We start from the raw sequence: 14,939 nt of genomic DNA on the forward strand, positions 1-14,939 counted from the left end.
CCGGGCCCGCGGCGCCACCTCGCGGCGTCCTGGGGAGGCGCGGCCGGGCCCGCTCCGCAGCCGCCCCGTGGAGCCGCCGGCCCCTCACAGGGACGGCGCTGCGGGCCCGCGGAGTCACAGGAGCAGGTGGTTTGGGAAAGACCTGCGACATCATCGACTTCAGCCTGTGACCGGACAACTAAACCGTGGCACTGAGTGCCACGTGCAGTCTTTCCTTAACCACCTCCCTGGGCAGTTTACTCCAATGTCTAATCACCCTTTCTGTGTAAAACTTCGTCCTAATGTCCAACCTAAACCTCCCGCGGCACACCTTAACATTATCTCTTCTCGTCCTGTCACTTGCTATCCGGGAAAAGAGACCAAGGAGACCTCACTACAGCCTCTTTTGAGGGAGTTGTAGGAAGTGCGAGGTGTCCCCTGAGCCCCCTTTTCTTCGGAGCACCCCCGGCTCCCTCAGCCGCTCCCCACAGGCCTTGTGCTCCACACCCTTCCCCAGCTTCACCACCCTTCCCTGGCAAGCTCTGGTCTGCTGTCCCACCTGACCCCCGGTCACCATCCCCAAAGCACAGAGTCCCAGGGCACACACAGAGCTCACAAAGTTGACACATTACGCAAAACATGCATGCGCTGCGGTGGTGGTGCTGTGGCACAGACATACTTTACCCTCTGGTTATTACATTTTCCGTAGTTAATATCTTAATTTTCTGTTCAGGTTCTGCACTGAGCCAGTATTTTCACAGGTCTGTGCATGAGCAGTGCCCCAGGGACCTGTCACAGCTGGCAGAGCAGGGATTGCATTTTCCCCTGTGTAGCATTTTACACTCTCTGTATTAAATTTGCCAGCTATTACCTGGTGCCATAATGTTGTGGTGTGTTTCTTCATGGTCAATAAGCCACTCAGCTGTACCATACTGAATAGCTCAGTATCCTCAGCAGGCCATGCCACCCCATTGTCTGTGCCTTTCTCCGGACAGCTCACGGATGGGCTGTAACACACAAGTATGGCTCATGCTACTGATCCTGGCCAGAAGGGCTCCCCTAGGGCTTCTCTCCACTAAAGCTATTTTTCTTCTCTACTTTCCATGCTTTTAGTTGATATTTCTGATACAAGCTATCCACCTATTATTCCTGTTTCTCAGCTCTTCTGGTGAGAAGAAGAGCTTCTGTTCTTACTGCTCTTAAAATTTCAGATCATATTGAGACAACTTCCCTTTGCTACCTGCTTTAATTGAAAAGCCCATTGTGAAATGAAATTTCATGAGTCTCATTCATACAACATATTTCTACATTTACTTCCCATATATCTACTAAAGTTATTTTTAAAGAAAATTGCTACTAACTTGTCTGGTATGGGCATCACATTTATTAGTTCACAAGATCTTTAAAAATGGTAGGATGTAAATATATTTTCAGCATATTAAGAGCACAAGTCACCACTTCTAAAATGCTAGTGGTTTTTCCATCATCTGTGTATTCTTTTCCTCCAGCTGCTGTGCCACTGTATAGTTTCCTATGGAAGTCAGGCATCTGTGCAGAGCTGAGAAGTCTAGATACTGCAGTGGATTTTAATTGTAGGCCTGTTCAGCCCCTGCATCACAAAAGTTTTGTGATTTCCCTGTATATGACCAAAAAATTCATAGAGAGCCTCTGTCTCCAAGAAATAAGTGTTTTATACAATTACCACACTGCTTTGTCTGATGGGCACCCAATGCACTCAGGGACTCTTCCAGCTTTTCTTGCTCTGATCTCTGTATTCCTAGAGGTAAATTTGGGTTGCTTTATGCTCACACATTGATATCTGCTTTTACACATGGCATACTGGCAACAGAAGGCTGTGGACAGCAGCACATCGAGGTTATCTTGCAGAGCCAGTAGGTGAAAAAAGGAATCAGGCAAATCATAAGTGTGGAAAAAGAAAAAAAGGAATCAGGCAAATCATAATAGTGTATCTATTAGACATCAAGACACCCTTCTGACTTAAGAAGTCCTGGTGCACTAAGAGCTCCTCTATGTTCATTCCTGAGGACACTGACATGGGCCACTCTCAGAAAAAGTGGTGACTGTGGAGTTCTTTAGTTGGAGTAAATTATGTTGATAGGTGATTTTGTTACATATATTAAAACGAAGGTATGCTTTATAGCTGAACTGCTGCACTTTGTATGGGAGAAAACCATCAGGGCAACCTGCACAAAGGTATGGCTTACGTGTTGGTTTTGTTAAACTTCCAGTCTCAGGCAAAGACTTGAAGGACTGTCTTACTGTTGGTGCTATGTAGATTTTGAAAATGCAATCATTTTGTAATGTTTTGTAATATTTCAGTTTGAAATGCTGCTTTTTTGGGTAGTCTTACTTATAAAATGTACATTTTCCTGGTTCACTGCTTCTTGCTTATTTCCATCTAGCTGCCTTACTTATGCATATTTGCACTTGCACAGTTATTGTCTGGAAGCACAGAAAAAGTTTTGTTATGGAATCTATGGAAATATCACCTTAAATGAACCTCTGATTATATACATTTTAAAAACAGTGAAATCAGTACTTCTTGTCTGCTGAAAACCAATTTCTTCCTCTGTGTTTCACCTCATCACTTTCCCTGGATCTCTTTTGACTCTTTCACTTCACAAGATATCTGCTGCTGTATGAGCTGTATTTTCCTTGGAAGACCATGTAGATATTTAATGAGTTTAAAATCTATCTTAGAGGAGAAGGAGCACCCTGGCAAGGTTTGCTTTTAAAGGAAGCCCCTTTATATGGTCCTTCCCACAACCCAGCAGTAGAAAAGGTCTCACATTAATTTTGATTGGTAAATAAATTTTTTCTACACCCATAAAACATAAAAAATATAAACTGAGTCTAGAATGAAGTGAATGCCCCTGCAATTTCTTTCTCAAAAATAATGATTTGGTTGTGAAAGCATAGCTCCTATTGATTCCAGCATGAGATCTGTCCCAGGCTGAGGGCCAGAAGCATCACAGGAGAGCCTTGATTTTATTGATCAGTTTTGTCAATGGTGTCCCATAATGCAGCACATCCCTCTTGAACTACTTTCTTCCATGACTGTGTTCCTTGCAGCTTTCAGTGTTGCTCTAATAGGCTAAAAATAAGGATGCTCTTTGCTGGGAAATGTTTCCTGGCAAGAAAACAAAATGTTGGATGAGACTACCTATTAGAGTACGGAAATTTCTTCTTAAGAAACAGCATTTGCAGTTGTCAACTACTCAGAACATTTGTCGGCTACTCAGATTCATTTATTAGCCAATTAATTTCTTTAAGAAATTAGCCAATTTATTCTTTAAGAAGCTATGAGTTTACTGACTGGAAGTTTGTAAAAAAAGAGATGTAGAAAGTTTAAATTTGCAGCACACTTGCATAAGCTGAGAAAGTATTCTGAGCATCAGATCTGAAGGGTGTTTCCAGCACACAGTGGCAATGACTGGAAGTTGGAAAGTAGGCAGTGACCTATTTGTCTTGTTCCACTGTTCAAGAATCATATATCTGTCACACCCAAGTGTGTGATTCTGCAAAACTTGTGCAAATATGTGTGTTGACATTATTTTGCAAAGATTGTTATTGAAGTGAGTTAAATGTAATTCAAAATAAGTCACATTTAGAACTGCAAATTGTCCACGGTGTTGGAATTATTGACTCCACTTGTTCTTTTCTAAGACAAAATCATATTTTACATTGTTTCTAGCAGATTTTCAATCATTATATAAAACATTTGTTTGGGTTAAAATAAATCCTTCTTAGGTCGAGCTCCTGAATAATGTGAATCTACAATTCATAAAATTTACAGGAAAAGATACCCCTCTGGGGGGCAGTGAGAGAGGGGGAAGGTGTGTGGCTGTTTTTGTGTGTAGGAAGCTACATATGAGACTTTTCTTTCCTCTGGCTTTCTGAGGGACAGGCTACCAGAGGCAGAGCTGGGGAGAGATAAAGTATCTTTTAATACAATTTTACAGACAAAGAAAATAAGAAGCTGAGGTAGGCTTCTAGACCAAATGCCAATATTTTTATCACGAGTTAGATGTATCTCATATCTCTCTTCTGTAACTCCTGTGGCCCCATCGTACATGGATACATGTTGATAAATTAAATATCAGGAGCACCTCTAAAACTTCCCCCACTGGGACAGGGGGTAATATTCCTTTTGCTGTCTTTCTGTGCTCACTTACAGTCTGACAGTGATCTCTACGCCTGAGCTAGTCACTCTTCAGATATCATTATAGCCACGGGCAAAGCACAGTAATGCATTTTGGTTGCTGTTCATCTGGTATATGTTGGTTATCTACTTTGGGTAGATGTGAATCACACCCTAGAAGTGCTTTTTTCTTCCGGTGATTTTCAAGGAAGCCTAGGGCAATTCTTACATGGTGCTGTTATTATAGGTTGTGGTGTATTTAGTCAGATAAATCCCATCGAGAAAAATGCAAGTGCGAATACAAGTGGAAAAAGTTGCTAAAGGAAAATACTGCCACGGATCGTGAGATAAGCCCACCGACGTCAATAGATGGCAGCATTGTAAATGGTAAAGCAGAGCATTCTGTCTGAAACAGGGCACAACGGAGTCTGAACTGGTTGCTCTGGAGGAGTGAAAGCTCTGCCAAATAGCCCTGCCTCGTACCTCTGGCTTACTATCTCCTCTCGCCTTTCAGATGGCACAAAGTCTACCTTATTTCTTGAAAGCTAACAAAAGAATCTTGAACCATGCAGATTTCCAGAGTATGAAAAGCAGAAGAAAACTGAATATTCAGCTCTTAAATTTCTGTTCCTGGACACTTAACACTGGAACATGTAGCATAGCAGCTTATGATGATTTAGATAAGAATTTTGTGTGGCAATTCAGTATGTACACACAATAAAACGTTATAATATTACATTTCCATGTTTCTTTGAATTTAAATCTTTTAGTCTTTAGCAATTGGATTTATTTCATGTGTCATTGTTATTTTGGCATTATTATACAAGAGCATTGAGCAATTTTTATTAGGAAATACAGATGGCATAGTACTGTTTATTTGATATGAAAAAAATGTAAGTGTTTCACATTTGTCATTATTATTTTTAAGTGGGAAAAACATTAATAATGCCAGAAGTGCTTTAAATTCAGGAAGTCAGCAGGTAGCATGTGAAAGAGTCATGGTAAGACTGAAGATGTCAGGTCAGGTTTTGTGTCCTTTGCCACCAGAGAGACTCTGCCTTGGATCAGGTAAGAGCTGTGTAGCCAAATGGCTGTGACCATGGTAGTGGGGTATGGCACTGGATCTCCTGGTAGATCCTGTTGCTCTGTCTAGCTTCCACCCCTTCAGCAATTCTCCTCCCTGAATGTAGCCCCAAGAAAGAGCGCTGAATCAAACTGCACTGTACCTGTCTTCATTATTCCCTTCTCCTTCAGTTTTTGTGACATTGCAAACTCTGAAAAGGTTCCCAAATGCATATAGGAGGCACACAGACTGAAATACTACCTCTCCTAATTACTAGAATGTAGTCCACAAAACTCATACAGGTTAATTCCCCAGACTAATATTTAGTCCACTCAGTTGTCTGTTATTGTTGTAAGAATTTTCAAATTACTTATAACCAATAATGACTATATAACATTCAGCATTTTAATACAGCATTGATCTGGGTTTTTTTTTTGTTGTTGTTTGTTTTGTTTTGTTTGTTTTCCTCCCTGCTTGATAAACATGGTATATTAGGGATTCAACTGGCTTCTTAAAATTATTTACAGATTTTTATTGGTTTTATTTGTGCATAAATAATATGCACAAATATTATTTATTGTCTTTATTGGTTTTTGATATATTGTAAATTGTCTGAGAGGTAGGGATAAGCAGATTCCACCAAAATGAATAGGCATTTATGTGTGCAAAGTGTGTTTGTACAAGTCCTGTGCCTTGGGATCAATTTTGTCCATTATTATGCAAGTGTTAACTTCTGCATAACCTCAAAAATAAGCCTTTGATTGACCAGAGGTTTGTCACTGAAGAGCTGAATAACACCTTGAATACAATTAAAATCTCTCAGTTACGTACTTTATCAGGTCTTTAAATGCTTGATTCATTAGCATTGTCCTCCTTCTTTCCTCTTCCTTTCTTCTGTTATTTCTTGTAGCTATCTGTTGTGTTGACAGCTATTAACGATAGCTGCTTGTTGGTGAGCCATAGCTTGCACTCGCCATGAGTTGTTATTGCAGACTGCCTCATCGATGGTGTTTCCATGAGCCTTTCAATTTTCACAATTGTAAACAGCTGTTCTCAGTACAGTGAGTGCTAGTAATTCTACACAAAGCTGCACTGAGATCCAGAGGCAGACCACAGCATGCTGACCAATCTCTCAGCTAAAGGAGCTCTTTCACAAGGTGTTACCTATATTCTTGGCTATCAGTGGCTTTTAGTCACAGAAGATTTGAACTGACACTAGAAGTTCACTGGGAAGGAGTGCAGAATATAGGTTGGGTGTGTACTCATGTTCACCTGCTCCAAATAAGGAGAGGCTGCCTGAGCCTGCATTGCTCTCAGACTGAGAACAAGATGCCTATTACACTGCTCCAAAAGCTACAGAATGTTCTGGACACAATGACAGGAGATGGCAATAGCTCTTGAGTTATGTGCAAAGTTGGATTGTAACCCATCAAAGTCAGTCTCAGCAGCTTCTTTTAGCAGCCAAGGATTTAGATAACCCATTGGCTGTGGGGCCAGCACAGCCTTGGGAGGCGTGGCTTTCATGTAAGAGTGACTTCTGACTGCTCATAAGTATCCTGTAGCCAAGGCTACAGAATGGCTACATGTAGCTCATTAGTATCAGGGATCTTGAGGTTTTCCAGGGTAGTTCTCTAGGGATCAACATCAGATCTGTGAAAATTGAAGCTGACTGAGGAGCTGACTAACAGAGAGGAGAGGGGAAAAAAAGACAGATGTAGTAGAAGACAGGTGTGTGTTTTTTAAATCCTTAATTCACAAGGTGGGATTCAAAGCTGAAACCCATGTCTGTGGTTTTCTGTTCAAACCAGGAAGGCAGTTGGGTGTCCCAGGGAGTTACCTGAAAAACGTGTCTACTGCTACCTGTGTTTATTCTATCAACTTTCACCTTCCAGCTGTAGTGCCTATACTTCCTTTATAGCCATTGGAGTCCTGCATCTCCAGGAGACAGAGATCATATCTAGCCTTGGAGCTAAGCTCTCTGGCTGCCTCCAATGACCTCTGAGCAGACATAGATACAAGCTTAGGTACTTCTCCTGTGTATTTAAATGTAGGTGAGAACAAGTGAAGAAACTGCTGCATGGAGAGATTATCTGTAGCTGTTCTCTCAAAAAACAACACATATATCTTTTTTTTTTAGGTGGCAATGAAATGAATGCGGTCCCTCTGATTATTGAATAGCTTGCTCAGTACATTACTTCCTTAGAAAATGAAATGTCTGGGCTTAATTCCCTTCTAAGCCTCAGAGGCTTAATACTTACCCCCATGAGAGCAAACAAATCACTTACCTCTTGCTGACCTTGAAAATCTGACTCCTGTTTATAGGCCAGTAGCAACATTTTGTTTTTCATTCCAGCTTTTGTAAGTGTCCACAGACATTATTTGGCAAGCCATACTACTGGCTTAGCCAGGGATACTACAGTGCTCCAGACAAAAATATTTTGGCCAACATAGGGGAAACAAAAAAAAATTAGTGGAACAAATAACATATTTGTTGCAGTCAGAATGACTAATGCAAAAAAATGTTAAGTATTTTGAGCATCATCAACTTGCTTTACTTCATTTTTCTAGTCATGAATTGAACCCAGCTCCTTTGTATAATTACCTCCATTATGTAATTTTGGTGAGAAGGTTCTGTTGGGTTGTTGTTTGCATGGAAACATTGGCTATTGCTCCCTCAGTGTAGTTTGTCCTTGTGCAGAAGTACCTGAGGACCTACCACAGCAACAGTCTCCCTAGGAATGAGGACATAAGAAGGGAAACAACTTTTCTGAAAAAAAACCTATGTGAGTGCTGAGGGAAGTTAGTCATGTTGGCCTTGCCTTCAGTATATTCTCAACTCTTAGCCATGGAATCTGACTGTTGGTGATCTATGGGAAGCTGATTTCTGCTTCTGGGCAGGAGAGGTGAAATATGAGTCTTGGAAATGTCAGAAGTACTTGTTTATGTATCACATGGTAAATGCACAGAAAGGTCTCTGCTACTGAGGTCTACTCAGGTTAGATCAATTTTTTATGGGGATACTGATGATTTATCTGTGTATAGGAACACCAAGGCAGCTTGGAAATACAGGATTTGCACTACAGCAGATCTTCAGCAGCCTATCTAGTTATAGAGTTGGTTAAACCAGTGCTCTGGAGTTGGGTTATGCATAGACAACAACTCCTCGGGAACCTTTGTACTTATAGCAGTACAGAAACTCCAGACCAATGGATCTAGCCCTCAGATTTTCTCCACCAACAATTCCCAAATCAGAAAAAGGAGCTTTTCCAGGAGATTGTAGCTGCATGCAAGCCCAAAGGAGTGGCCTACATGTAACAGGTAGATCCTGTTGATTTGTGAGGCATACGTTCCCACAAATCCTGAAGGTTTCACTTAATCTTTCTCTTTTAGATCTGAATAAAAGTTGCACAGGAACCTCAGGTATGGAAAATACTAGTATAGAATAGTGTTTGAAACTTTCAAAATATTTTGGCATATCTAAATTAAATATCTTTGTACAGAAGCTGGTTTTATAACACTAGAAGCAAATGTATTTTCCTTTGAGAATTCATTAATTGCTGCTTCTGGGTCTCATTATTTGGGTTGGGTTTCACTGAGATATTCTGAGGATCCTTGAAGGATGGAAAATTGTGAACTTTTAAAGAAGCTGGATATATGTCACACTTCTGGGATGGCTGCTGTTGATTCTCTGTCTTTTTAAGCTTTCTGCTGCTTGAATAATTCTGGAATTGTTTCCTTGGTCTATGCTGTCTATGAAACCTTGGCATCTTTCTCAGAAACCGGTCTTAAATGTCTAGAAGCCTGAACTAGCCAGGAACAATGATGATCCCTTGGTCATCCCTCAAACACTGTTGCTCACTCCTTCTCAAAGTTCTGGCTGTGTGAAGATGCAAGTGGTCTAGAAAATGGTAGTGTTTTGTTACCCTGCATAAGAAATCAGAACCAGAATGTCTCCATAAATACACATACTCCACTTTTCTCCTGTGGAACTGTCCTTGGGCTTGGAATGCCCAGAATTCTCTTTCTGCAGCAATGATATCTCTTTTCCTTCAGGGTCTCTGTTCTGGCATGTAACTATCTTTCTGTCTTCTCTCCTGGATTCATCTCTATCTCCACACTTAGACCAAAATTTTCTGTGTCAATTAAAACTTTTATTGGCCTTTCAAGGTTCTCTAGATCCCCACTCAATACTTGCCTGCTTGGTTACTTCTCACTTGATATTCAGATCTAGGAAAGCAGCTGACCAGTGTGTTAATAAACATTTTGGATCATGAAATGTCTGTGTGAACAGAGGATGAAAAAATACGTAATGACTAGAAGAGTTCAACCATTCTGTGATTTTCATACCTCCTTCTTGTATGGGGTTAGCCTGGAGATGGGGAAAGTCTGGAGTGGACTGGATAAATTGCTCTGGGAGCTTGTAACCTCTTCCTTGACGTTCTCCCTTCTGAAGATTCAGTGGATTCTTCCATCATGAGACTGTGAATGAAATTTATTGCAGCTGACATGCTCAGGATTTCCTTGCTGTGGTCTGAGATGTGTGTGAGAAGTTGCTTAGAAGACCTGATGCACAGTCCCACCACATGGCCAGAAGTGATGTTTGTGATGGTGCATAGTGACCCTGGTAGGGGAAGGGCCTTGGTAATGCTCCTAAGATGCTGCATGTGTGGTTTTACGAGTAACAAAGTTAGCAGGGAATAGCTGCCCAATATCTCCATAACAAGTTATGTGACATATGCTGACAAAAGGTGGCATCCCTGCTCAGCTATTAGCCCTGAATCACCATCCTTGAGAATTTCAGTCCAAAATAAAAATGAAGAGATAAAACAACCAATGGTGAGCAAAGGAAAGCTCTCTATGTGAAATGAAATTGCAGTCTTCATGACTTAAACACAGGGAATTCATAATATCAAACTATTTTCAAATTGTACTTACAAAGATTACACAAATCATTGCATAACAATTTACAGCCAGTCACACTGAAATAATAGATAGGCACAAAGTTTTAATTTCCTGGTCCTTTTATCCACAAAGAACTGAGCATTTAAATGATTACTGACATCATCCTTCATACAATTTCTGCAGAGCAGTCAACAAATAACTAATGCCTTGACTACATTTGTCATGCTATATTGGATTGGGCCAGCATTCAGTAGTGATCCTAAAGACTGTAAAGACTGTAAAAGGCATACAAGTGCATGTATTGTCTTTGCAAATATTTGATGATAAATTGAGGTGGCATTAATTCCTAAATAATTAATTATGAATTGTTCATTAATTCTCTTAATTAAAAAGTTATTCACAAGTTTTATCTTGCCTGTTTGGAATCCTATGATTTACTGCTGAAGCATGTCCCTGTTAAAAGAGGGCTTGCTATTTCCAGAGAGAGTCATATAGAATGAATAATGAAGTACTTTTTATTAAATGACTGTGAAAATCAAAAGCTCACTACCAGTATTTCATGGAGGATTTATCTTAGAAGAAAGGAGATGCACATGGGATTGAACGAGTGTGACAAGAAATCTTCAGCAGTAGAGATGATAATCTACCTCTACAAAATGAGAGACATGCTGGTGTGATAAATAATACTTACTTTGAAGGGCAAATGCAATACTCGGCCATTCAATTTTCCAGGCTTGAATGTACAGTCTTACCAAAAACCCCACTTCTGTTATTTCTTATTATACTTATTGTAGGTTGTACCCAGAAACAGCATCAAGCTGCCATACACACTATGCAGACACCAGATACACAAACCAACCATGGATATGATTATTGTCCTATTGTAGAAAAGGAGACAGAGATTATTATTTGTACTGTAAGTAGTTGGAAGGTGTTCAAATGCTGCTGTAATGGATGCAATATGACATAAGTAGATAGATCCAGAGGCAGTTCCAGAGATTTATTCCTGAGAACATAATTCCGGTCTACACATCAGCATTCTGAGATACACTTTAAAAAAAGAAAAAAAAGCTTCTGCACTTGCATTGTTATTTTACAGGTTTATGGGCACATTTAAAACTCCTTCTTCAAGAGTTCCTTTGTCTACATTTAGAATACTATTCCTAGGAAATAACAATTTATGAGAGTACAAACAGTGAAAATCCTCTCAGAATCCTTCTGGCTGGCTTAGCATGTACAGAATTACCAAGGCTTATTTTATTACTATTGATTTAATGGTGTTAAGTTTTCAGAAGGTATTTTCATGAATGAATGCAACCATGTTTATACGTTTTATCCTTTTTCAGAACAGCTAGGGCCTGTTCTTACTTTGAACAATATGGAGGCCATGCTGTCATCACCTAATTATGACAGTTTCCATAGAATCTTTGTAGTACTGTGTTAATCCTCAGGTAAGGTAACACCTTTCCTTCCAGCTGCAGTTACTCTGACCTGATGTCATTTACTCTCCCTATTTCAGAAGGTGTATGGGAGAGCCAGCCCTGAGAATTGGTCAGGAGAAAGCAAAGAGGAGCAGCATGTCTACTCGCAAGTGTGAGCGTGAGAGGAGGAAAAGGCAGCAGTGTGACAGCATATTTATAGGGCAGCAGTAGGAGATGGCAACTGTTGGTGCCGTGTGCCAAGGTCTGAGTTAGAGTATGAGATGATCCTCAGAACAGTTTGTCCTACCACACAGATCTGCTTGCTTAGAAATAAATAATTTTTGATGCATGAGTCTAGTTCCAGCCCTGTGGGTTGTTAAGAGGATACAGCCTGTGCTACATACTTTCATTATCTTTGTATCCAGGAGTTTCAGGGGCTCTGTGGCCTAAGGGTATCTCTGATCACTTTGTTGGCTGGAAGAAAGATAGCCGCTCTGACATCCTTTGGTGCCATTACAAAGGATGGGTGCAGCTGCAGTGAAAATGGGGTAGTGATGATCACTGTGATGATCACACTCACTATGCTGAGCATAATGCACAAGGCTGCTGCATCTTCCTGGCCATCAATCCAGCCTGGAGGTGGGCAGTCCTACTGCTTCCAAAGGACTTTTTACTGCTCTCAAAGGGGCTCTGACCATTCTTTCTGGAAATAGTGGGATGTGAAGGTGGCCAAGGGGAGCTTACATCTTGTGTGAGGTTGTTCAAGTGAGGCAGTCCTTCTGCTAGAACATTTTTGGTGGTCACAATGGAGGCCCCAAAGTTGAGTTTCAAAAGCAGAGTTCTAGGGTGCTGTTCTGACTTCCCTGTAGGCATGTTCTTTCTAAATTCTGTATGGCAGCAAGACTTTCTAGGTGAAAACATGCTGCGTAGGTTATGTAACATCTTCACAGAATTCCTTAAACTTTTCCAACAAAAGTGCTGGTAGAACCAGAAAAACTACATGCAAATCGTTGTATAATAAAGTTTTAAGATATTAATTTCTTCCCCTTTCACTCCTTTCTTCTCATTTATCTTGTTACTATTCTCAATGCTCTAGAATTTTTAGAAATCTGTGATTTGATATTTTTCATTTTGAAATAGAATGCTCTGTCTTTTCCTGGCATCTAAATACTACTCAAAATTCATTGTGTTACATTGTCTGGGCATTGCTTGTAAGACATTACATTTTTCAAACTCTCAAGACACATAGCTTTCAAATTTTTTTGTTTAGATGAATTTTGGCTCATTATATCTTCCAAAAATAGATTTAACTGAGATCACAATGTCTTCATTATCTTGTAATGATTATAGAAGTCTTTCCTTAGCACATTAATACAAGTAACAGTATTTGACACATTTATAAGAGTTATCAACTAATGAGATGCAGTTTTCACATGTGTACAACCAGGCCACATTTCATCAACCTTCATTAAAAAAGAAAAACAGGAGCACAAATCTCTTTGGGTTGTGCTGATGCACAGCCAGAATTTCTTCTCTTAATATTTCTTCCCTCTGCTACTTCAGGAATTTTGATGACAGAACTTAGAAGATAATAATATAAAGTATATTAAATTATAAACCTTTAAAAATAATACCAGTTCTATTTAAAATGTCCAAGGTGTGAGTGGGGCCATGAGGGGCAGCACAACTGTAGGGTGGTAGTGGCAAGGGCACATTTCTACTGGGGGATGTTGGTGCATCTGGTAGGGCACACCAGGAATGCAGAAAGCAGAAAGGAATAAGCCCCAAAGATATCTGGAAAGGAGTGGTTTACTGCGAATCTCACTACTATCTTTTTGTACTTTTCTAAAATTTCCAGTCCTGATATAGGCTACTATAGGTCAAAGTGTCTTTCAACTCACATTGACGAGATAAAGTTTTCAGCTCTGATGGTCATTCAAACAAATTATTGTATGACCCTGCAACAAGAATGGGCATAAAATATTCCATCTGTTCACAGCTGTTTCCTCGACCATGAATAAGATAGCTTTCATGATCATGCTCCAAAACATAACAAATAAGCTGCACAGGAAACTACAAAAAACAATTACATCAAAGAAGGAAAACTGTAAAAAAAAAAAAATCTTTATTTTTCAAAGCCTTTTTATATTAAATCTGCTGCTCAAGTGCTTGAAACCTGTGCAATATATAGCTAATGTTTAAATACCCTCAAACTAAGCCATCTCTGAGAAGTGCATCAATGTGTGTTCCTGCATCAAATTCAAGGACTGCCACAAACAGACAAAAAATCCAAGATGATTCTGCATCTAACTAGCTGGGGGGAAAAGTTTTACAAGATATCCGTGGGAACAGCTTCCAGTCTGGGTAAAGAGGAAGAAGACATTTATGCAATTATCATTTGATTTTCTCTGTGTTCTGCCTTCTGGTTTCTGAAGAGTTTCTTTGCAACTGAAATATTCCTGGGGCAGAACTGATAAAGTCCGACTGTTTCAAAGCAAACAAATATGGAGAATTTCTGTCACAAAAGTTTTTGTAGGTGTTTTTTGTTTCTTATATTTTTTCTAGTAAAGGCATTTCAGATTAAAATGGCATGATTCCTTTTCGTGGATTAAAAAACCCATATCAATTCAATGAAATTATTACAGTTCCCAGGAAGAACATGCTGGTAGGTTTTTTGTGTTTCAATCAGGCACAATCATATCTTGCAGCAAACACTTGCAAGGTAGTCTGCTGGAGAGCAGTAAAACAAAGCAGAAATCTTCCCCATCAGAATATTGTGCAACACAACCTGTTTTATAGACATTACCTATAGCAGTGGTTGCAGCTTATTTAGAAGTGCAAATGGGAAGTTGAGCTATGTTAGATATCAAATGTTGGAATACCTGGGTTATTTCCAAATGTTGCAGTGCAGAGGAATTGCTCTGAGTATGTTCTGTCTAGGTCTGTGTTTTACTTTTGTTTACAGTGTGGGTTTATTAAAAAAGAATAAATCTCCATTTGCTCCAGGTAAACATATCATTGGTTTTGAAGAGCTCAAATTTTTCACCCAAGCAAGCAATATCCTTAATAAATATTTTGTTTACTTTGGCAGACATCAAGATTCAAATGGCAATCCCTCTACATCTATAAAAAGCACAGCAACCCGGTCTTGTTTTTCTCCTATGTCCCCTCCTGGACCTATCCTACTTTTTCCCTCTGTTTTTGCCTTGCTTCTCTTAGCAATAACTTCTCTAACTTCTAGAGCCTCAGAAAATCAGGCTTATTCCACAGATGTTTCTCTCTGCTCTATAAAGAGGGAGTAGAGGCCATGGTCAGCACAGTATACAGCGTCCTCCTGAGCAAACTGCCTTGACTGTAAACTGTCCCCTGGAGCATGAAGGCATTTGAGAACAGAGATACTGATGAAAACAGC

This window comes from Lonchura striata, chromosome 1 (assembly GCF_050655825.1).
Source record: "Lonchura striata isolate lonStrDom1 chromosome 1, ASM5065582v1, whole genome shotgun sequence".
Taxonomy (NCBI): domain Eukaryota; kingdom Metazoa; phylum Chordata; class Aves; order Passeriformes; family Estrildidae; genus Lonchura; species Lonchura striata.